This window comes from Ovis aries, chromosome 13 (genome assembly GCF_016772045.2).
Source record: "Ovis aries strain OAR_USU_Benz2616 breed Rambouillet chromosome 13, ARS-UI_Ramb_v3.0, whole genome shotgun sequence".
NCBI classification, from domain to species: domain Eukaryota; kingdom Metazoa; phylum Chordata; class Mammalia; order Artiodactyla; family Bovidae; genus Ovis; species Ovis aries.
The window spans coordinates 13,892,313-13,917,963 of NC_056066.1; positions in this window are offsets into that span (position 1 = coordinate 13,892,313).

Genomic DNA, 25,651 nt, shown 5'->3' on the forward strand with positions numbered 1-25,651 from the left:
CAGCACAGCACATATACACCTTCTTTGGTGAAGTGACTATTCAGACCCTTTGCTCATTATCCATTCAAGATCTCATTGAATTTTAAGAGTTCTTTGACTATTTTAGATAAGTCTTTAATTTGATGTGTCATTTGCAAATATTTGCTCCCAGTCAGCAGTTTATCTTCTCATTCTCTTTTGACTTTGTCCTTCACAGAAGTTTTCCATTGTAATGAAGTCCACTTTATCTATAGTTAATTATTTCAAGGATTGTTTCTTTGTTGTTGTATCTAAAAGATACCCAAGCATTTGTCTGTGTGTGTGTATGTGTGTGCACTACCTTTTAGGAGTTGTATAGATTTTGCATTTAACATTTAGGTCAGTGATCCATTTTGAGTTCATTTTTCTGAAGGATGTAAGATTCATAATTTGCATATGGATGTTCAGTTGTTCCACAACATTTGCTAAAAAGACTATATTTGCTTGATTGTAATTTTAGTCTTTTTAAAATTTTGGAGAAGGATATTTGTAAAGATTTCAAATCGCCAGTTTTTCCGTGTTTCTTAATCTTCTGCTTCAAGTTGATTTTATAGAAGCTTTTAAAATCCACAAGCAGTTACCAAGCACTACACGTTCAACCACTGTGTCAAGTAGATTGTATGTGGATTACAAAAAACAGACTGCTTCATAATGGGTCCTCATTTTGAAATTGATAAAGTAAATGTATTCTAAATAATGAGAAAGTAAAATGTTTACTGTGTAATTCTACCTAAATGGAGTAGGAAATGCAACTCACTCTAGTATTCTTGCCTGAAGAATCCCATGGACAGAGGAGCCTGGCAGGCTACAGTCCATGGGGTTGCAGAGTCTGACACAACTGAACACATACATACATAACAGTCTATCTTACAAAGGAAGCTTAATATGGTTTGATTGACTAAGTTACCAAGCTATTAAAACTGCCAGTATTGAAATGGGCCTGAGGAAGAAAGTACAGGAAGTTCAGTTCAGTCACTCAGTCATGTCCATCTCTTTGTGACTCCATGAATTGCAGCATACCAGGCCTCCCTGTCCATCACCATCTTCCAGAGTTCATTGAAACTCACGTCCATCGAGTCAGTGATGCCATCCAGACATCTCATCCTCTGTCGTCTCCTTCTCCTCCTGCCCTCAACCCTCCCAGCATCAGAGTCTTTTCCAATGAGTCAACTCTTCGCATGAGGTCTCCAAAGTACTGGAGTTTCAGCTTTAGCATCATTCCTTCCAAAGAACAACCAGGGCTGATTTCTTTAGAATGGAATGGTTGGATCTCATTGCAGTCCAAGGGACTCTCAACAGTCTTCTCCAATACCACAGTTCAAAAGCATCAATTCTTTGGCTCCCAGCTTTCTTCACAGTCCAACTCTCACATCCATACATGACCACAGGAAAAACCATAGCCTTGACTAGACAGACATTTGTTGGCAAAATAATGTCTCTGCTTTTCAATATGCTATTGGTTGGTCATAACTTTTCTTCCAAGGAGTAAGCGTCTTTTAATTTCATGGCTGAGGTCACTACCTGCAATGATTTTGGAGTTCAAGAAAATACAGTCTGACACTGTTTCCACTGTTTCCCCATCTATTTCCCATGAAGTGATGGGACCAGATGCCATGATCTTTCTTTTCTAAATGTTGAGCTTTAAGCCAGTTTTTTCACTCTCCACTTTCACTTTAATCAAGAGGCTTTTTAGTTCCTCTTCACTTTCTGCCGTAAGGGTGGTGTCACCTGCATATCTGAGGTTATTGATATTTTTCCCGGCAATCTTGATTCCAGCTTGTGCTTCTTCCAGCCCACTGTTTCTCATGATGTACTCTGCATATAAGTTAAATAAGCAGGGTGACAATATACAACCTTGATGTACTCCTTTTTCTATTTAGAACCAGTCTTGTTCCATGTCCAGTTCTAACTGCTGCTTCCTGACCTGCATACAGGTTTCTCAAGAGGCAGGTCAGGTGGTCTGGTATTCCCATCTCTCAGAATTTTCCACAGTTTATTGTGATCCACACAGTCAAAGTCTTTGGCATAGCCAATAAAGCAGAAATAGATGTTTTCTGGAACTCTCTTGCTTTTTCCATGATCCAGCGGATGTTGGCAATTTGGTCTCTGGTTCCTCTGGCTTTTCTAAAATGAGCTTGAACATCTGGAAGTTCACAGATCACATATTGCTGAAGTCTGGCTTGGAGAATTTTGAGCATTACTTTACTAGCGTGTGAGATGAGTGCAATTGTGTGGTAGTTTGAGCATTCTTTGGCATTGCCTTTCTTTGGGACTGGAATGAAAACTGACCTTTTCCAGTCCTGTGGCCACTGCTGAGTTTTCCAAATTTGCTGGCATATTGAGTGCAGCACTTTCACAACATCATCTTTCAGGATTTGAAATAGCTCAACTGGAATTCCATCACCTCCACTAGCTTTGTTCATACTGATGCTTTCTAAGGCCCACTTGACTTCACATTCCAGGATGTCTGGTTCTAGGTGAGTGATCACACCATCGTGATTATCTTGGTCATGAAGATCTTTTTTGTACAGTTCTATGTATTCTTGCCACCTCTTCTTAACATCTTCTACTTCAGTTAGGTCCATATAATTTCTGTCCTTTATCGAGCCCATCTTTGCATGAAATGTTCCCTTGGTATCTCTAATTTTCCTGAAGGGATCTCTAGTCTTTCCCATTCTGTTGTTTTCCTCTATTTCTTTGCATTGACTGCTGAGGAAGGCTTTCTTATCTCTCCTTGCTATTCTTTGGAACTCTGCATTCAGATGCTTTTATCTTTCCTTTTCTCCTTTGCTTTTCACTTCTCTTCTTTTCACAGCTATTTGTAGGGCTCCTCAGATAGCCATTTTGTTTTTTTGAATTTCTTTTCCATGGGAATGGTCTTGATCCCTGTCTCCTGTACAATGTCACGAACCTTGGTGCATAGTTCATCAGCCACTCTATCTATCAGATCTAGTCCCTTAAATCTATTTGTCACTTTCACTGTATAATCATAAGAGATTTGATTTAGGTCATATCTGAATGGTCTAGTGGTTTTCCCTACTTTCTTCAATTTAAGTCCAAATTTGGAAATAAGGAGCTCATGATCTGAGCCACAGTCAGCTCCCAGTCTTGTTTTTGCTGACTGTATAGAGCTTCTCCATCTTTGGCAGTACTTAATTGGAAGATAAATTCTTACCATGGAGCCTGTGGGGAAGAGGAGGATTAGTGGGTGTACAGGACAGGAAGTACTTTAAAATTAAAGTGTGAAATTTGATAGAACAGACAAAAGACGTGGTAGTCTTATTTTCTGCAGCAAAATTGGAATACAGTTTTCAACAAAGGCTTTTTCTGTACATATCTTTTTATTTACAGTTAATTATAGATTAGAAGGATGCTGTGGAGTGTATTACAAAGATGTCTCCTGTACCCTTCACCCAGTGCCACCTGTGCTAACATTCTGCAATGACTATAGTACAATATCAAAGCCAAGAGAATAGCATTGGTACAATCCACAGATTTATTCAGATATCACCAGGATTACATATATTTTTTACTTTATGTATGTGTGTATATGTATAGTTCAATCTAAAGGAGATCAGTCCCATGTGTTCATTGGAAGGACTGATGTTGAAGCTGAAACTGCCATACTCTGGCCACCTGATGTGAAGAACTGACTCATTGGAAAAGACCCTGATGCTGGGAAAGAGTGAAGGTAGAAGGGGACAACAGAGGATGAGATGGTTGGATGGCATCACCGACTCAATGGACATGAATTTGGATAAACTCTGGGAGTTGGTGATGGACAGGGAGGCCTGCATGTTGCAGTCCATGGGGACGCAAAGAGTTGGACATGACTGAGCAACTGAACTGAATTGAACTGAATATGTATAGTTCTATGTAATTTTTCATTTACCATTAGTTATTATAGATGCGTATATCACCTATCTTTTGGACTATTTAGGTCAAGTTCTAAGGTGTGGAAGTCCTGAATCCAAAATTACAAAAACTATTAAGGCTTTTCAGATATATGATTAAATTGCTTTACAAAATATCTGAACCAATTTGCACAATTACTGGTATATCTGTGAGCTACTATTTTTTCATGTCATCTCAAAAACACCATAGGCGTAAAATAGTATCCTGTTGTTCAATTTGTTTTTCTCTAATTACTGGTATGTTTGTTATAAATGCGATTTTTGGAACTCCTGTTATGGTCTAGAAGAAACAGACATCCCTCCTTATTTTTCCATGAAATACAGAGAGAAGTCCTGGACATAATACATAAAACAAGCACAGAGAAACTCTGAAAACTGGGAAGATGAAGGCAGACTTGTTAGGGGCTTTGGGACACAAGGGATAGAACAGCAGTGACTTCCCTCTGTTTTCCTTTTCCTTTCATTTATCTTGCTGGACACAGGAGAGGCCAACAATATAGAGTCTCCAATGGGTGGAGAGGAAAAAAGGCCTAAAGAAATGCTTACTTTTCTTAACCAGAGGAATGGGAAAGGCTAGCTAAGCAGGCAGAGACTTTCTGACATCCTGTGCCCTACTCCAGCCAAACACCACGGAGAGGGAAATCCATATGGTCACCTGGCTCCTCTTCCCTGGTGTGGTGCTGGTGTCAAGGGAGGCTAATTTCCATCTCTGCCCCGCAGCAATGACCCAGCACTTCCCTCCCTCCCAACTCCAGAGTTGGGGAAGGAGGCAGGTGAAAAGCGGGGCTCTTTAAACTTCAACGTGAAGTCCTGGACAAGTAATTACTTATTTCAAAAACAGAGTTTTCCAGGGGGGAAATGAATCATTTTAAAACATCTGCAACAAATTAAAATATAGTTCGTAATTCTAGACATAGCATTTCAATGTTTCAGACAATGGAAAATACCTCACGTGTGATGAGAATGGTAGCAAAATAAGGCACTGCAAACTGCAACTACATTCATTGTTGCTGGTCTGTGGCATTAAATTAAGTGTTGCTGATCTGTTTTATGAAGAATTTAAATTCACTCATCTATGTGAACATTTGTCAGAAAGACGTTTTCAAAGACCGTCCTAATAGACTTGACAGGAAGGTGTTTGCTTCATTAAATCCTGGAGAAGAGCAGCGCTCTCAGTTTAGCCAGGCTGAAAACCCTCCCAACCATGTTGTTGTTGTTTAGTCTCTAAGTCATGTCCAACTCTTTGCAACCCCATGGACTGTAGCCTGCAAGGGTCCTCGGTCCATGGGAGTTCCCAGGCAAGAATACTAGAGTGGGTTGTCATTTCCTTTCCAAGGGATCTTCCTGACCCACGGATGGAACCCATATCTCCTAAACACTAGAGTGGGGTGCCATTTCCTTTTCCAAGGAATCTTCCTGACCCAGGGATGGAACTCATATCTCCTGCATTGGCAGACAGATAGATTCTTTACCACTGAGCCGCCACGGAAGCCCTCCTAATCATGTGTGCAATTCTTTTTGCATAGGGGCTACCTTCTTGCACTAACCTTTTGCATTAGTTCTGTCTCTAAGTGGCTGCTCACTTTTACCTACAGAAAGCCAATTCATTCATTTTGCTTTGGGGAATACATTTAAGTTTACAAATGAAACTGGATCTAACTGCTTTGAGTGAAATGATAATTCACAGGAGAGTCAGCCTCAAGGAATTAAGTCGATATTTGAGGGAAAAGTATTTTTTAAAGAGGTCTATGCTCAGACCAAAACTACAAATAATTTTACTCAACACTTGAGATTTTCTAGTAATTAATCATTATCGTGAAATAGACAAAACATTGTTATTCTTTGGTCCAGAAGGCTGTGCAGTCTGTCAAGGAAAAGAACAAAAAAAGAACAGTTTCTTCTCTCTTATATTTACAAGTCTGGGCAGGTTAGATTTTAGATGGTACCAAAAAGCCAAAGTCTTATGTCAGACACCTATGTGGGCCTAATAATTCAGCCTAAAGATGACTATTATGTCTCTGTCCCGGCATTTAACCTAAGAATCTCAGTTTTAGTGAGACTTTGATGAGCAAAAAAGAATGTTAAGAAAACTGATTACTTGCTTTAAAGTAGCCAAAGGTAAAAAGTCTATGACCATTAGTAGCTCATGACTCAACATTAGTAACTGGTCGGTAACTACTAACATTTGTAGCCAGACAGTAACTAGTCAATAGGACAAATTACCATATATAATCTTACATAGGTAAGAATATTGTTCTCTACATGGTGTTCATCAAAGAGGATTACTTCTCAGGCAAAGTGAGTTGTTCAAAAAGTCTCTATGACTACCTTATCTATTATAAAGAAATTGGTAGAAATTATAACTATTACAATTATAGATTAAAAATATTCTAATATTGTGGTATTTTTAGGACCTATTTATATACAGCAGAGGTTAATAGACCCAGAAGACATCACTAGGACTATTTCTTTATTGTTGGTTTACATAATAGCAACAATTGAAATTTCTTGAGTTCTTTCTACACTACTAACTTATAGTTAAGCTCTACAGTTAAGGGTGCAGATGACAAACCTCTGTCTCAAGGAATTCAAATGAGTGTCCTCAGTCCATGCAGTTAAGTAACTGATAAAACAAGGACAAAGATCCAGAACTGCCAAACTGTCTACATTTCTCTAGACTGTTTTCTGATTGTTACAAAATTTGTTGATCAAAGCACAATCTTATGTATCCGTAGGATGAACCAGTTAAACATGTATTCCTTAAAGAGAACAAATAAGTGTTTCCCCAATGTTTACTGAACCCTAGACTGTTCATTTTACAAAAATTAAACAGATTACTAATATATCAGCAGCATCCATCAACTGTCTACTATAGTAAAAACTGGGCTGATTGCTTTATGCACTTCATTGCACTTAATCCTACAAGAATGCTGTGAGGTGTACATTATTGTTACAACCATATACCGATGAAGAAACTGAGCTCAGAGTGTTTACTGAACTTGCTAAAGGTCACACAGCTATCATGTATCTGAGCTGGAATTTAAAGTCGAGCCTGTCTGACTCAATGATATAAGGCTGAAAAAGCACAGGTTGTCACATGCACTCATGAATATAATAAACACCTTGTCCTACTCCCTACTGATAAGCTAGTCTTCCCACCTTCTGATTATTATTACCATCTTCTCATGACTTTGATCTAAATAGCTGCCTTTAAAATTATAAAGTGTGAGGCTTAAAAAGAGGCAGATGGTTACTCTGCCACTGTTCTCCAGCTAAAGGGGAAAAGTACTCTAAACTATGACATATTACTCACTATGTATATTCCCCATCCTTCCTCCTCTCTCCCACATGCATAAGCTGTTTACCTGACTGTACTCAGTTAGCAACAGCTTCCCTGGTGGCTCAGGCGGTAAAGCATTTGCCTACAATGCAGGAGACCTGGGTTTGATCCCTGGGTCAGGAAGATCCTCTGGAGAAGGAAATGGCAACCCACTTCAGTACTCTTGCCTGGAAAATCCCATGGACAGAGGAGCATGGTAGGGTACAGTCCATGGGGTTGCAAAGAGTTGGACACGACTGAGTGACTTCACATTCAATAACATGCTACATTTTTAAAAGAGTTACAGAATTGGAAGTAATTCAGCAGCTCTTAACCTTTCCTGACTCATCATATAAGAATTCTCTTTAACGACTCATTGTTATTAGTGGCAGATATATTGGGACTTCAAGCAACAGTGAACAGCCCTTTATTCTACCCAAATTCTCTTCTGTTTAACTCTCTGCTCCATTTTCCACTGGCAAAAGCAAAGGGAGGCCACCGGGTATCTGAGGTTGCCACATCAGTCTTTCCTGGTATCTGCACAAATCTGATGGCAATTTCTGAAACCAGGAAAGTTAGGTTTGCTACTTCTATTTGCAGTTTCTGGGCTCATCTTTTGGCAAAGGAAGATTGTCCAGTGAGGTACTGTGTGCATGCTTTTGCTTGAGACTTGTTTGCACCACTTTTGAACTTCTGAGTCTCCTGAAATATATTTTAAGACAGTTACAAAAAGGATGCTTTTGGTGTTGACTAACTGACCCACTGTAACATGGCCTCAAAAGGACAGAAACTGAATGAGATAAGGAAAGTAACTTTTAGAGTGAAACCCAAATCTCTATCGGAGAAAAAGCTAAGAACAGCAGCAGTACTCTCTCTCTCTCTGCACAGAAGAACTTTGTGTTTTCTTAGGATCTGACAATGGATCTTCACATGCTGAGGCATAAAATGTGGAAACACTTACTCTTTTGTTGGTATGATCAAAGTCTCCGTTTCCCTCTCTCTCTCCAAGTACTCCTATTAGTGAAATTATAGGAATTTTATAGCACCTTCCTTTTCCACTAAGCTTCAGACTTTCCAAAACAGACACAGTGCTTGGTAGGGTGTGATGTGCTAGTCTTCCTTTTAGTGACGCAACATTCAGTGGGGAATCTTGGCCTGCTCTTCCTCTTCTAAGGATATACCTAAGGACACCGTTTTCTGCCGACCATTGTGACATCCTGACCTACTAACAGTTTAAATCATGGTCAGTCGTTGACAACATCCATTCATATGGGAGGTAATTAAATGCTCAAGCCATCTGTTATTACTGTGTTATTACTTTTCAGTCAATTTTGCTCCAAACATTTGATGAAACCCAATTTTATAAAGAATGCTCCTCTATTGTCTCAACTTGATTTAACAATCCATCCTATTTACCATCATTACTGTGCTCTAGGCTAGGATATATATTACTATTGTCATTCTACAGGAGGAAACATAAAGGAAAAATATTTAGAAAGATTTGAAAATAAATTAACTGAAGGGAGAAAAAAATTACAGTCAAAGTTTGTGCCGTTTTTAATAAAAGGAGTACTTTAAGTGTTTGGGAGCTTCTCTGGTGGCTCAGACAGTACAGAATCCATCTGCAATGCAGGAGATCCAGCTTCAATCCCTGGTTTGGAAAGATCCCCTAGAGAAGGGATTGGTTACCCACCCAATCCAGTATTTTTGGATAACTGCATGAACAGAGCAGCCTGGTAGACTACAGTCCATGGAGTCGTAAAGGGTTGGACATTATTGATTAACACACTTTAGGTATAATAACACATACATTTCTTCTAGGCATTAAAAATATGGTAAATAATTAGGCAATAAGAAGTATATAAGAGAGCATTGGGTACTGTTTACCTAGAAAATTGTAATAAGCAATAAGAAGAAGGTATTCTTCATATAAGACTTGTTTTTGTGGGTTTTTTAAAAAACAATCTTAAATAGATTTCTCATTAAACTTCTTGCTAACCATAAGCCACTGCTGCATGGTATCTTCCACTGCTCCATGCTGTGAGTGTTGTAGGTTACAATTAAAAAAAAAAAAAAGTGTTAGTATCTCTGTTATCACTTCTGTTGATTCAGAGCAGCTGGTGATTTTATTAGTGAGAGTCTGCCTTAAAAAAATAAAATTTAAAAAAGGCATCTTCATTAACATTGACAAAAAACACATCTAGCTATCATCGTGCCTTCCTAGCAAACAGATAATTTTGATTTGTATCTTTTACTATTTTTACCCTGCACTTTTCTTAAGTATGATTAATTATCATGTCCATACTTGGCCTTTGTGTGAGAAAAATATGGAAATCTTTATAAACCCCAAATTGGTACAAACCTTCCAAGGATATAATTTTTAATTATAAAACCTAACAATGTTTTACTTTAAAGAAGTCACTTCATATTCTTTTACGCATAAGCAAATAGCTAAGAAATACTGAAATATCACTGTAGGATCACTTGACCTCAATGGATGTAACACAAGCACTTCAAAAAAATATCCAAAACAATACAACTTCTCACCAAAACACTGTGTTTTCAATGTTCTGTAACTTAGTGTCACTAACCACCTGTATAGACCATGAAACAGATGTTATCCTAAAGTATGCCTACATTACCAATATTTCACAATGACTTGATATGTAACTTGTTATTAATACCAAATTCTATCAACTCTCCCTCCTAAATAAGTGCTGAAGTCTACCCATCTCTTATGCATCTATGACCAATATTCTAACCCAAACTCCAGGATCTCTCCTGTAGACCACTGTAACTGACTTTTATAAAGTCACTAAAATACAACATTCACTTTGCAATGAGAACATGATGTTCTCCAAAATGTAGCAACCAGGATGGCATAAGTCTAAGCAAGTCATAAATGAAGCCAGTCACTAACTGCTAGTAGAACTGTACTGGATAAACAGACATTGTGGTCCTTTCACTCAACTTTACACGTAATCCTGTATTTACGGAATAAGTCAATAGCTACTAACGTTTTGTAGTAAAAGCATTTCCCTAAAATTAGTATTCTGGTAGACAAAATGGATGGGACCAGGAGGAGGGTGGTGACTGAGATGGATGGTATTTGTTTACACGTGAAGAGTCTGGCTTTCCGCCATCAATTCTCATCCTTCTAACAGCAAAGACTCTCTGTTTTCATTTTTAAAGTGAAATCTGACACTTAGTATGGTCGTGATAAGTCTGAATTACTAAATCAGTGACTGACTGACTGAATAAATAAATGATTATATGGATGAAGGTTAAAGGTTAATTAAAATCGATTGGAGCAGCAAGTCCATGGCCTAGCTCTTATCTATTGATATCTTTTTATTCTTGTTTCCCACCACTTTCCCCATATTTCAGTATCTTAGACCTGTTAAATTAATAATTTAAACTTGTTTCTGCCAAAGTCAATATCTTTACATATTGTTGTTCAGTCGCTAAGTCATATCCTATTCTTTGTGACCCCATGGAATGCAGTGTGCCAAGCTCCCCTGTTCTCTACACTCTATCAGGGTTTGCTCAAATTCATGTCCACTGAGTCAGTGATGCTGTCTAACCAGCTAATCTCTGCTTCCCCTTTCTCCTTTAGCCTCAGTCTTTCCCAGCATCAGGGTCTTTTCCAGTGAGTTAGCTGGAATCAGGTGCCCAAAGTATTGGAGTTTCAGCTTCAGCATCAGCATCAGTCCTTCCAGTGAATATTCAGGGTTGATTTCCCTTTAGGATTGACTGATTTGATCTCCTTGCAATCCAAGGGACTTTCAAGAGTCTTCTGCAGAATTCAGAAGGATCAATTCTTCAGCCCTCAGCCTGCTTTACGGTCCAACTCTCACATTTGAGCATGACTACTGAAAAAATCATAGCTTTGACTATATGGACCTTTGTTGGCAAAGAGATGTCTCTGATTTACATATATTGGTTTTTTTGTTGTTGTTGTTGTTGTTTTTGTATAAATTGTTATCTTCCCTCTGTTCCATCAACTAACTTCTTATCAGGTGGGCACACCTCCGCTTAAATGGTACTTTCCTTCCTTATTCACTTAAGTTCTTTTATCTCCCTGTATCTTCCCTTTATTAGATCTACCACAATCATATTCAGATCCTCCTTTGTGTAGTTATTAACAGCTACTAGATATCATACAGTAAGCCTTATGAAGTACAGTGTTTTATCTCTACTGTTCTGGATCATAGAGAAAGCAAGTGAATGTCAGAAAAACATCTACTTCTGCTTCCGTGACTACACTAAAGCCTTTGACTGTGTGGATCACAACAAACTGTGGAAAATTCTTAAAGAGACAGGAATACCAGATCACCTTACCTGTAGCCTGAAAAACCTGTATGAGGGTCAAGAAGCAACAATTAGAACCTTACATGGAACAACTGACTGGTGCAAAACTGGAAAAGGAGTATGACAAGGCTGTATATTGTTACCCTGTTTATTTAGCTTCTATGCAGAGGGTGTACCTACATGCTAAGTTGCTTCAGTCATGTCCAACTCTGTGACCCCATGGACTGTAGCCCACCAGGCTCCTCTGTCCATGGGATTCTCCAGGCAGGAATACTGGAGTGCATTGCCATGCCCTCCTCTGTGAGATCTTCCTGACCCAGGGATTGAACATTTGTCGTCGGCATCTCCTGCTTTGGCAGGCATGTTCCTTATCACCGGTGCCACCTGGAAAGCCCAAAATTACTTCCTACAGCAACACACAAAATTAAGCTATTTAGAGGGGTGTAGTAAACACCTTGTACTTTCCTGGGGCTCAGAGGTTAAAGTGTCTGCCTGGAATGCAGGAGACCCAGGTTCGATCCCTGGGTGGGGAAGATCCCCTGGAGAAGGAAATGGCAACCCATTCCAGTACTCATGCCTGGAGAATCCCATGAAGGGAGGAGCCTGGTAGGCTACAGTCCATGGGGTTGCAAAGCGTTGGACATGGCTGAGCGACTTCACTTCACTTCACTTCTTCAGTAAACACCTTGGACTTTCAGTTAAAATCTCCAAAGTACCATGCCTTAGAAGTAAGAACTATGGAAGAAGACAAAACTGATCCTGACTTTTCAGAGTGTGAGTCCAGTAATTTAAGTGTCTGTTAGGAGAATAATACTCTTCATAAAATATAAACTTAATCTATACTTTTCACCTGGTATCTTTTACAGAATCTAGTATATCAACTGCTGGTGCTGCTAAGTTGTGTCAGCTGTGTCCGACTCTGTGCGACCCCATAGACAGCAGCCCACCAGGCTCCCCCATCCTTGGGATTCTCCAGGCAAGAATATTGGAGTGGGTTGTCATTGCCTTCTCCAGTATATCAACTAAAAACAGCTAAAGATGCAAAAAGGAAAACATGACTCAAGATTAGGGGAAAATTGTAACCATAGAAATAGACCCTAAGATGACAGTGATGTTGAAAGTAAGAGTTAAAAGTCAAAGCAGCCACTATTAAAGTGAAAAGATAGTCAAAATGAACAAATGTATTTCTCAACAGAGAGATCAATTTTTTTAAATGGGAAAATGAAAATTGTTGATGTAAAAACTATAATCTAATCCCTACTGTGTACATATATATGACAAGTGAGTATTAATCATAGATTGAAGAAGAAAAAGGGATCAATAAACTTTAAGATAAATCAGCCTATTTTTCCAACCTGCACAACAAAGAAGTCAAACTGAGACTTGACAACCTAAAATACAGTAATACAATATCAAATGGTGTAACGTAATTTAAATCCAGAAGCATAGAGAGGCAATAAGGCATAGAAAAAAATCATTTGAGGAAATTAATGCCTGAATATAGCCCCCAAACATGAATTATTACTGTTGAAACTCACCATTATTGTTTGACGAAGGTAGAGTTTATCAGGTTTCTCTTTTTTCCTTTCTACGTTGTCCTCTTTGGCATCTGTCTACAATGCGGGAGACCTAGGCTCGATCCCTGGGTCGGGAAGTTCCCTGGAGAAGAAAAAGGCAACCCACTCCAGTTCTCTTGCGTAGAAAATCCCATGGACGGAGGAGCCTGGTGTCCATGGGGTCGCAAAGAGTCAGACCCAACTGAATGACTTTACTTTACACTGTCCTCTTTGGAAGGAAATCTCTCTGCACAGATCACACTAAAGATGTGATCTCATGCTTCTCCTACCTATTCTGATGCATGGAAAATTTGTGGACTGGTGGATATTTATTTTATACTTTGTGCTATTGTCCATCACTGCTTTGCTTATTTTCTTGCTCAAATTGTTTCAGCTTTGGACTTTAGGAGCTTTCTGGTTGGTTCCTGTGCCATTTTGACATGACTCCATCCATATGAGATTTCTTTATTTGTTATAAGCACTTTACCTTCTGGCCTACAAGATAGTATGGGTTACCTTGTATATTTCATACTCAGACTTAGCCATTTCTTCATGGAGTCCTACTTCCTTTTACTGGAGAAGGGTATTAGAAATCAAGATATGTATACTGGGTACACTTGTAGCTATTGGAATGTTATTGGTTTTAGGCCCTATCTTGCTGAGAGAGGAAGGGAATACATGTGTATATGCTAACACATGTCTATATACACACCTATAATTGTATTCTTTTGGGCGTTAGTTGAATCACAAATTACATTTTTCAAAAGTGTACATACATTAAGATTCACATTTCATGCTGTAATATTTTCTGACTTATTAATCTCTGTTGTTAACCCTTTAGAGTCTATAGTAGCTGATTATATGGCAGACTTTTGATTTACAAATAAAGCATAGAAACCAAATTTGAATCAGTATTAATAAAGATGATAAAAACCTAAGGAACAAAGTAGGTCACAGCTCATGTTTAAGGAGGTGTGATACAATATTTGGAAGGGATGATAATGGTATGGAGGTGTTTTCCTTACAGTCTGGGAACATCATAGTTCTTAAACATGTAAATCAGAATTAAATTCAAATTGTTGCACACTGGAAACAGATTTTCATATCTTACTTTTCACAACTGAAAATGAAATATACATGAGATATCCTGTATTTGTGTTTGCACTCCAAAGTTACTCTTATAATTTAGAATTTTAAGTACTACCATCATATTTCGTACTACATGAGATGTATAAATGTTTAATCATAGCATGCCACTGAACCAAATGACTAATTTTAAAAAGTTATTCTTCTATTAAATCTGTGACATTGTAATGTGGAAGATGTGCATGTAAAAGGCAGATGAGGGCTGGACTCATAAGAAAACACAAGCTTAATACTATATTACCCTTGAGACACTTTATGCAACTGATTTCCATTTGAAGTTGTTTTAAAAGTAGAAGAGATTAGATTTAGGAAACTGCTACATGTTTGACTTTAAAGACTTCCCATAAAACGTATTTTTGATGTCATTAAAGTATCTTTATATGGGTTTTCCCAGGTGGCTCAGTGGTAAAGAATCCACCTGTCAAAGCAGAAACACAGAAGTTCAACTCCTGGATTGGGAAGATCCTCTGGAGGAGGAAATGGAAACCCACTCCAGTATTCTTGCCTGGAAACCACAAGGATTGAGGAACCTGGCAGGCTACAGTGAATGGGGTCACAAAGAGTTGGACACAACTGAGTAACTGACCACATAAAGTACATTTAATGGTAGTAGAATTTTCAGCTGTGTTAATAGTTTGGAAAATGATTAAAGTAATTGAACACTGACATATATCAGCTGTTAAAGTAGTCCCAAATACCAAGTAATAATGCTGTAAGACAGTTCAATTTAATTTTTATTTCTATGGCCTCAGTTCAGTTCAGTTCAGTCACTCAGTCGTGTCTGACTCTTTGCGACCCCATGAATCGCAGCACGCCAGGCCTCCCTGTCCATCACCATCTCCCGGAGTTCACTCAGACTCACGTCCATCAAGTCAGTGATGCCATCCAGCCATCTCATCCTCTGCTGTCCCCTGCTCCTCCTGCCCCCAACCCTTCCCAGCATCAGAGTCTTTTCCAATGAGTCAACTCTTCGCATGAGGTGGCCAAAGTACTGGAGTTTCAGCTACAGCATCATTCCTTCCAAAGAACAATCAGGGCTGATCTCCTTCAGAATGGACTGGTTGGATCTCCTTGCAGTCCAAGGGACTCTCAAGAGTCTTCTCCAACACCACAGTTCAAAAGCATCAATTCTTTGGCGCTCAGCCTTCTTCACAGTCCAACTGTCACATCCATACATGACCACAGGAAAAACCATAGCCTTGACTAGATGGACCTTAGTTGGCAAAGTAATGTCTCTGCTTTTGAATATGCTATCTAGGTTGGTCATAACTTTTCTTCCAAGGAGTAAGCGTCTTTTAATTTCATGGCTGCAATCACCATCTGCAGTGACCTAGGAACCTAGAATAATAAAGTCTGACACTGTTTCCACTGTTTCCCCATCTATTTCCCATGAAGTGATGGGACCAGATGCCATGATCTTCATTTTCTGAATGTTGAGCTTTAAGCCAACTTCTTCACTCTCCTCTTTCACTTTCATCAAGAGGCTTTTTAGTTCCTCTTCACTTTCTGCCATAAGGGTGGTGTCATCTGCATATCTGAAGTTATTGATATTTCTCCTGGCAATCTTGATTCCAGCTTGTGTTTCTTCCAGTCCAGCATTTCTCATGATGTACTCTGCATAGAAGTTAAATAAGCAAGGTGACAATATACAGCCTTGATGTACTCCTTTTCCTATTTGGAACCAGTCTGTTGTTCCATGTCCAGTTCTAACTGTTGCTTCCTGACCTGCATACAGATTTCTCAAGAGGCAGGTCAGGTGGTCTGGTATTCCCATCTCTCTCAGAATTTTCCACAATTTATTGTGATCCACACAGTCAAAGGCTTTGGCATAGTCAATAAAGCAGAAATAGATGTTTTTCTGGAACTCTCTTGCTTTTTCTGTGATCCAGCAGATATTGGCAATTTGATCTCTGGTTCCTCTGCCTGTCTAAAACCAGCTTGAACATCTTGAAGTTCTCGGTTCACGTATTGCTGAAGCCTGGCTTGGAGAATTTTGAGCATTACTTTACTAGCATGTGAGATGAATGCAATTGTGCAGTAGTTTGAGCAATCTTTGGCATTGCCTTTCTTTGGGATTGGAATGAAAACTGACCTTTCCCAGTCCTGTGGCCACTGCTGAGTTTTCCAAATTTGCTGGCATATTGAGTGCAGCACTTTCACAGAATAATCTTTCAAGATCTGAAACAGCTCAACTGGAATTCCATCACCTCCACTAGCTTTGTTCATAGTGATGCTTTCTAAAGCCCACTTGACTTCACATTCCAAGATGTCTGGCTCTAGATTAGTGATCACATCATCATGATTATCTGGGTCATGAAGATCTTTTTGTACAGTTCTTCCATGTATTCTTGCCACCTCTTCTTAATATATTCTGCTTCTGTTAGGTCCAGACCATTTCTGTCCTTTATGGAGCCCATCTTTGCATGAAATGGATCTCTAGTCTTTCCCATTCTGTTGTTTTCCTCTATTTCTTTGCATTGATTGCTGAAGAAGGCTTTCTTATCTCTTCTTGCTGTTCTTTGGAACTCTGCATTCAGATGCTTATATCCTTCCTTTTCTCCTTTGTTTTTCGCTTCTCTTCTTTTCACAGCTATTTGTAAGGCTTCCCCAGACAGCCATTTTGCTTTTTTGCATTTCTTTTGCATGGGGATGGTCTTGATCCCTGTCTCCTATACAATGTCACGAACCTCAGTCCATAGTTCATCAGGCACTCTGTCTATCACATCTAGGCCCTTAAATCTATATCTCACTTCCACTGTATAATCATAAGGGATTTGATTTAGGTCATACCTGAATGGTCTAGTGGTTTTCCCTACTTTCTTTAATTTGAGTCTGAATTTGGTAATAAGGAGTTCATGATCTGAGCCACAGTCAGCTCCCAGTCTTGTTTTTGTTGACTGTATAGAGCTTCTCCATCTTTGGCTGCAAAGACTATAATCAGTCTGATTTCGGTGTTGACCATCTGGTGATGTCCAGGTATAGAGTCTTCTCTTGTGTTGTTGGAAGAGGGTGTTTGCTATGACCAGTGCATTTTCTTGGCAAAACTCTATTAGTCTTTGCCCTGCTTCAGTCTGCATTCCAAGGCCAAATTTGCCTGTTACTCCAGGTGTTTCTTGATTTCCTACTTTAGCATTCCAGTCCCCTATAATGAAAAGGACATCTTTTTTGGGTGTTAGTTCTATAAGGTCTTGTAGGTCTTCATAGAACAGTTCAACTTCAGCTTCTTCAGTGTTACTGGTTGGGGCATAGACTTGGATAACTGTGATATTGAATGGTTTGCCTTGGAGACAAACAGAGATCATTCTGTCGTTTTTGAGATTGCATCCAAGTACTGCATTTCAGACTCTTTTGTTGACTATGATGGCTACTCCATTTCTTCTGAGGGATTCCTGCCCACAGTAGTAGATATAATGGTCATCTGAGAAGTTTATATATTTTTTCTATGTTTATTTAAAAAAGCAAAAGAATACATTTTTGACCAATATAAACAATGCCACAGTTGGAGTTTTTAAAGTATTATTATTTATTTATATAACAGAGAGATTGGGATGAAATTTCCCAACGGTTGTTTTCAGACTTCAAAAAGAAAAAAGAAAAAAAAAATCAAACTGTGTGGTAGACCAGATGTTCTCTTATGTCCCACAAATAATACATCATCTTAAGTGAAACAAATATCCAGATTGACAGGCTACAATAATCTCTTTACTCTTTGATAGATAAAAATTTGGAAGCATACAACAATAGTCATAGGGAGGGTTTTGTTTGGTTTGTTATTACCTTTCCTTCTTCTTATAGGCAAGGGAACTTCACTAACAAAAGTAAATTAGAAGGTAGACATGGAAAGAGAATATTTCTATAAGATGGAAGACAGCCAATACTATTTTGCTTCCCTCTTAAATCAGTGAATTAGGGACTTTCCTGGTGGTCCAGTGATCAAGACTTCACCTTCCAGAGCAAGCGGTGTGGGTTCAATCCCTGGTGTGGGAACTAAGATCTCCCATACTTCATAGTCAAAAAAACTAAATATAAACTACAGAAGCAATATTGTAACAAATTTAATAAAGAATTTGAAAATGGCCCACATTAAAAAAAAAATCTTGTATCAGTGAATTAATGTATGCAGTAACTTTAAACTATCAGATCTCTGAGGGGAATCAGATTATACTGCTTCAGAAGCTACAGAGATAATACAGTCTATAAAAGATCATTCCAAACACAGACTCCTATCAGAAATACTTCTGAGGAAATAAATCTACATTTCTCAAAATAAAATACACACCAAAGGGCTATAAGGTAATATTTTAAACTGAAATTTAATTGGTCAGAAACTAAAACTATTGAGATAAAATTTGCATCACATATAATATTATAGAAACATCCCTCAACCAATATATACTTCAAACAAGTACAAGTTTTACTTACTTAAATTTAGTTTGTCAGAAACACAATAAAAATATTTGCTAAAAATGCAATTAATCAAAAAAAAAGCAGGAAGATCTAAAGTACATGGGTTCAAAAATGAAAAGAGCTCTGAAAAGTCAATGATAAAAAATGTATTTTTTAGTGATCAGTTTAAGGCAATTTTATACTAAGATTCTCAAATTTCCTGAGTTTAACTTAAAAATGCTAAGGAGATTCAGAACTCTGGGTTTTGCTCCTCTATTATAAAATACCTCTAAGTGGTAGCCATTCATCCTCTTCAACCAATAAAGTTCCAGTTTTTGCTCACTGTTCAGGCTTAATTACTAAAAGTGTTGTATTTCACTCTCAATGCTGCTTCAGTTTACTAAGTATGAAAACCCACAGTTTAATCAGACCAAGGTTGTGGTCCTGCTTCAGGATGGACAGTAGGACAGCAAGGGACTTCCCTGGGAAATCGTAGAAGGGCTAAATTATGCATGTGCCAGGGAGACGTAAGAGATGTCAGCAAGGAAAACTTAAGAATTGGCTTCAACCTCAAACTGATTCCTCAGTCCACACATAGTTTGCTAGGCAGAGATTGAAAGTCTTACAGAGACTTGACTTACAGAGATTGTAAGTCAAGACTACCTGATAAGTCACTTCAGCCATATCCAACTCTTTTGAAACTCCATGGACTGCAGCCCACCAGGCTCCTCTGTCCATGGGATTCTCCAGGCAAGAATGCTGGAGTGGGTTGCCATGACCTCTTCCAGGGGCTCTTCCCTACCTAGTGATACTTCCAGGGGCTCTTCCCTACCTAGGGATACTCTCTGTGTCTCTAGCATCCCCTGCATTGGCAGGCAGTTCATTACCACTAGGGCTACCTGGGAAATATTTGAGCACAATTCCTCCCCAAATTATTGGGTATTCACTAAAATTCACAAGGAAGATACCTAGGTACATAGCCTAAAAAAATAAAAATTCAAACAAACTCAAGTATGAGCAATTGCATGCCATGAAGAATACAGAATTTATAGTTTTAGGCTTTTGTTACCAGAACAAAACAAAACCCCAACAACTTCAAAGGAAAATAAAACAGAATTCAGAATTGCTATAAGATGTGATACAAAATGTCTAGTTTTCAACCAGAGATTACTAAACAAGTTAAAATATGACTCATACTCTGCTAAAAATTCATCAATATAAATTGACTCTGAGTGAGTCCTGCATTTAGCAAATGATAATATTTAAAAGCAGCTAATACAACAATACTGAAGAAGTAAAGGAATATATGTTCAAATAAGTAAAAACAGTCTAACAATTTAGCAAATTGGAAATCACAGCATTACAGCTGTAACGACAAAACATTTGAAATGTTGCAGGTAATCATGAAGTAACTGATATGAAAATTGCTGCAGATTAGTTTAACAAGAAATTTTTAGATAGCAGGAGAAACGAACATTAAGATGAATCAAAAGCAATTATTCAGTCTAAAGAATAATAAGAAACAATATTAAAGGAAAGGAAAGAAACAATATTAAAGAAAGAATCTCAAAGACTAACGTGGTAGTCAAGTATTCTAAAATATTTGCAATGGGAATTCCAAAATGAAAGTAAAAACTAATGGACAAAAAAAAAATTTGAAAGAAGAATGACTATAATGTTCTCAAATTTTATGGAAAACATTAATTGGCAGGTCCAAGATACTAACAGAACTCCTAGGAGGATAAATACAAAGAGAACAACACCTAGACACTTTGTAGTCAAATGATAAACGACAACGACAAAGAGAGAACCCAGAGAAAAACAAGATATTCCCATTAGAAGCAATGGAAGAAGAAAAGAAGTGAATGAAATATTTAAAGAGTTTAAAGGGAAAATAATCTGTCAATCAAGAATCCTATATCCAGTGAAATTATCCTTTAAAATGTAAGGTAAATTAAAGACCTGTATGGATTCACTTGTCACGCTGAAAGTTATTTTAGTTCAAATGATTGCAGTAGAGAGATTATAGCAGTTAGTCAAACAACAATGAATTCAAATTTAAGTTAAAGACAATCCTACCATCGGGCTACTGGTAAGCAATTTTCTTAAGTGCTCTCTCTCTCTCTCTCTCTCTCTTTCTTTGTATATGTGTCTAAAATTTAGCCTGGCAGGTAAGAACTTTCAGCTATAAGATGAATAAGGTCTGAGGAGCCAACGTAAAAGCACGGTGTCCACAGTTAATAAAATAATATGTAGACTTGAGATAAAAATGCTATCCTTCCAGACTGGTTGTGAAATGTAATGTGATACTGTGAAGAAAACAAGTGGAAACTGGCATATTATAAGTGTTCAATACATTTTACTAACTCTCATTCTTCATTTTTCAGACTATAGGTAACCATTTGCTCATGCCCTATAATAGATAACTACATATCTTTTTACTATACTTGTTAATATGAACAAAGAAATAGATATTTAGAATGTATCCTCTAAACATATTGAGAATATTTTTGTCCCTTTTCAACCAAAGAATATCCCAAGAGTACTCCTTTACTACATATTTTCATCAACATGGAAATACTACCACCAATCCCCTCTAGAGAGTGCTACCAGCAAATTCCAGAATAGGTCTGAAAAAAAAAAAAGAAAAGAAATATGAAAATGAAATGTGATAGAAACATTATTAATAGCCTCATCACTACATTATTGATGTGATATATTTACCAGACTAAGGCAAATCACATGAGATTATAGTTCTGTGTTAAGAACTGTAAGAATCCATTGTGTACTTGAAAGAATCTCTGTTTCATAGTATCCTCAATTTAAATTAAGTCACATAGCCCTATTGCCTGATAAGGTGAGGAATAGTTAGATACAGGATACTCAGTTTATTAGTCAATTCTAGGGAGGCATATGAGCCTTCAGCAGCTTTGCTTTCTCCTGAAGCCTCTTTCCCTGAGCTGTAGATGGCCAACTTCTTGTTCTGCCTTCTCATGGCCTTTTCTCTGTACATGCACATCCCTGAAATCTTTTTCCATTCTTATAAGGACATTAGTCCTATCAGATTAGGCCCCACCCTTATGGTCTTGTTTAACCTTAATTGTCTCTTTAAATATCCCCATCTCCAAATACAGTCACACTGAGAGTTAGAGCTTCAACATATGAGATCTGAAGGGACATCTCAGTCCATAGTAAGGAGGCAGGTCTAGAGAGGCACTTGGGACCTTACAGGGACAGACTTTTCTTATCAATGCCCAGGGGGAGAGTGATGTCTCCTACCATGAAGATGTTTATCATTTCTGCAAAAATAAAAATGCCCAAGCACATCCATCTAGATGACCTCATTCCACGTTCAGGGTTTCAGTTTTCTCCAACTAGGACCTTGACTTTAACAAAATAAATCTGCCTTGCTGAAAGTCTCTGAAAGGGTGACCCTCTTTTTCTCTAATATTCTATGTCTCATCTATGTCTTCTCTTCACCTGAAGGATATAAAGTCTCTTTTTAAACTATTAAAAGCCCCTTTTGATTTTCAAGTTAGTTTCGAAATATTTGTTCACAGCCTTTAACTCTTCATTGTTCCTCTGCAGTGCCAATACCATTTGGCAAAAATCATCCGATATTGCAGTTCTTATGGGCTTGTTTACCCCATGTCTGTCAAAGGCCTGAATCATCCAACCTGAGTCATTCCACCTTCAAGAGCATTTAGCTTGTTCTCCCACATTATGGCTCATGAAATCTTTAGCAATCAGCAATCTTCCTCTTATTTCAAGGACTCTGTGCTCAATACAACACTCGAGACGGTGTTCTCTTTGCTACCTGGGAGGCGAGCGGACTAATTCTCAAGCACCAACTTACTGCCTGTTTGCTCAGACACTCTTGGTATTGTCTGTATTAATTCAGGTTATCCAAGCAGGCAGCACCAAAAAGAACATTAGGAGGGCAGGAGGCACAGAAGAGAGGAAGATGGAACAGGAGGAGTTTCACACTGGAGCACGCCCTGAAACAAGCATGGCTCAAGAGCAAGTTTGGGGTTCTTGAGCCAAAGTTGCCATCTGTGGGTGTCCTGCATCCAGCAGTAACGGGCCAGCACTGGGTCTCCATTACGCTTAGTCGTTTTCTCCTGAAGCCTGCCCAGGGGATAAAGCGTGTCTCCACATGAATGAGAGCAGATCCACAGGATGTCAGTTAACCATACCTGCCCAGCTGATTCTTTTTCCTCTTAGAAATGATTTCTATGCCATGCATTTCCAGAGCCACCATGACATCCTGCTTACCAAAAAGTCATCTGATACAAAGACATAAAAAGACTTACAGAGTTAAGAAAAATAAGATGAAGCTGGAGATAAGACTAGTTTGCAAAAATATCTCATAAAGACTCGTAGGTCACAAAATTTGCTCCGAGATTTTAAGAACCAAAATAAAGAAGGAAGTATCATCAGTTATATAATTTAGTTTGGTCAACAAATAAATACCTGTAAGTTGCTCAGGGGTATTAAAACTATATCTAAAACTGAGATGGAAGATACAATCCTAAAATGGATGTTATTAGCTATAGATGCTGCTGCAGCTGCTAAGTCCCTTCAGTCGTGTCTGACTCTGTGCGACCCCATAGATGGCAGCCCACCAGGCTCCTAGCTAATAATCGTCAGAAGACATCAGGAGTGACAAGTATAACATGCCCGATATCATAAAGCTGCGTGTCTGTTCAGTAAAATGTGAAAGCGTTAGTTGGTCAGTTCTGTCCTATTCTTTGCAATGCCATGGACAGTTGCCTGCCAGCCTCTTCTGTCCATGGAATTCTCCAGGCCAGAAAACTGAAGTGGGTTGGCATTCCCTTCTCCTGGGGATCGTCCCAGTCCAGGGACTGAACCTGGCTCTCCTTCACTGCAGGCAGATTCTTTACCATCTGAGTCATGAGAGAAGCCCTAAAAGTATGCATATAATATATTTATAATAGACTGGTTTCAACAAATGATAAAATGTAGGGTATCTAACAAAACAAATTATCTGACAAATGGTCTTCCATGAACATTACTGATAAATATTATATAGTAGCTGGAATAAAGTCTGTGCTGTCAATTAAGAAGATAGATGCCTGATTTTATAAACAGCCAAATAAGGATCAAAAATGCCTGAACAACTCACTGAAGCTTGGAGGAGTTGTTGAAGCAGTGTGGGCGACCAGAGCCAACATTTTCTCAGAAAGTCCAGGTTCACACCAACAAACTAACAAATGGACCATTAAAGTCTCTGTGGTGGTGTTTTATTTTTCTCTCTTTAGGCAAGGTTGCAATAACATTAACTTGAAAAATGTTAAAGTGCTACTAAATTCAAACTTTGAATGACGCACTTGGAGAACACATAACTTTAAATAATGTACCATCCAGGTTGAATCCTTTAAAAGAAACAGGTTACAAAAAGTCCTCCAGGCAATTGAACAGACTGAGCTATTCTGTAGAGTTGTTAACTGAAAGCTGAAGGACACTTACCAAAAATTATTTTGACCTTGGGATACTTCATTTAAAATAATAATTTCTAACAGTAACTATGTAGAAGTCCCAGTTATCTCTTAAAGCTATCCCTAATTTCCAGTAATATAACCTTGTTATCTAAAACTACAATTGGATACTTAAACTGTTTTCTGTTTTCTAAGGGGATAGAGAAGGACCTCTCAGCTCATCCAAAAATGATTATCAAATCACTGAGGTTCACAAAATTAAAGGAGGGCAGGAACATACCTCTCCTAATTCCAAATGAAAATATTATCCAGTATATTTGGAAACCATGTGTTCTGACACTGATCCTCATGGTATTATTAAGGTAATGTTTAATTTTAGTATCAAAAGCCAGAAAGTTAATGTGAACTCACAATGGATTTTTTAAGTTTTGGATTATTTTCAATCATCATCATAGTAAAATTAATAATAAAAATCTACCATTTATTATGTATTAGGTGCCATGTTGGAGAAGGAAATGGCAACCCACTCCAGTGTTCTTGCCTGGAGAATCTCAGGGACAGGGGAGCCTGGTGGGCTGCCGTCTCTGGGGTCACACAGAGTCGGACACAACTGAAGTGACTTAGCAGCAGCAGCAGGTACCATGTTAACCATATAAAGGAGTCTATTTCTCAACAATTAAATCAGAAAAGCAATTCTGTACCCATTTTTTTTAAAAGAGCAACCAGAAACATCTTTATCAAGATGTGTTATGAAGGTAACAGCTCAAAAGTGGCAGGTTCAGGAGCAAGTTCTACCCAAGTCAAAATCCTGTTCCTTTTCTCTATTTCTATGTCTTCCATTCGAGGATTTCATAAATATAACAATATTTAGGAACAAAAATATTATTTTACTTATCAAAATCCCAACATTTTTCTAATTATTATGTTCTGGTTCACGTTGACTTCAAAATATTTTAGAGAATACTTAATTTCCCAAAGATAACTCTGTTTTGCAATAATGTAGGGATTGCGGCAACATTAGTTTTTGCCATCCTTCATAAAATTACTATCCATTTTGTGATTTCAGGCCAGAGGAATGCCCAAGCCATCAAATAAAATAGTTTCGTCTTAAGAATTTATATAGGTCATCATGATATGGAGTGTCCGTCTCAATCAATATCAGTCGTGGCCTGCTGCTCTCTGAAATAAGCTAACCTAGATGAAATCTATCTCACTAGCCACCCTCTGTCGCACTGCCAGTACCATGTGATTTCATCACTCTAAGTAAAACAGCATTTTTTTCCCCTCTTGCAAATGACTTTAAATGAGTCTCATATTCAAAAGATGCCAAAACATGGCTTATCAGTCATACCAATGGTATTTAACTAGAGGTTCCAGCCTTGCACCTTGACACTTTTTTCTTCTTGCAGCAGATGATTAAAGAAGTTCCAACAACCAGGGTGAGAGATGCACCACCCCGTACAACTTAGTACTATTTGTATAAAATCTGTAGCTAGTTTTCTCATTCTCTTTGGTGCTGAGAAGAATCTGGACAGATCACTG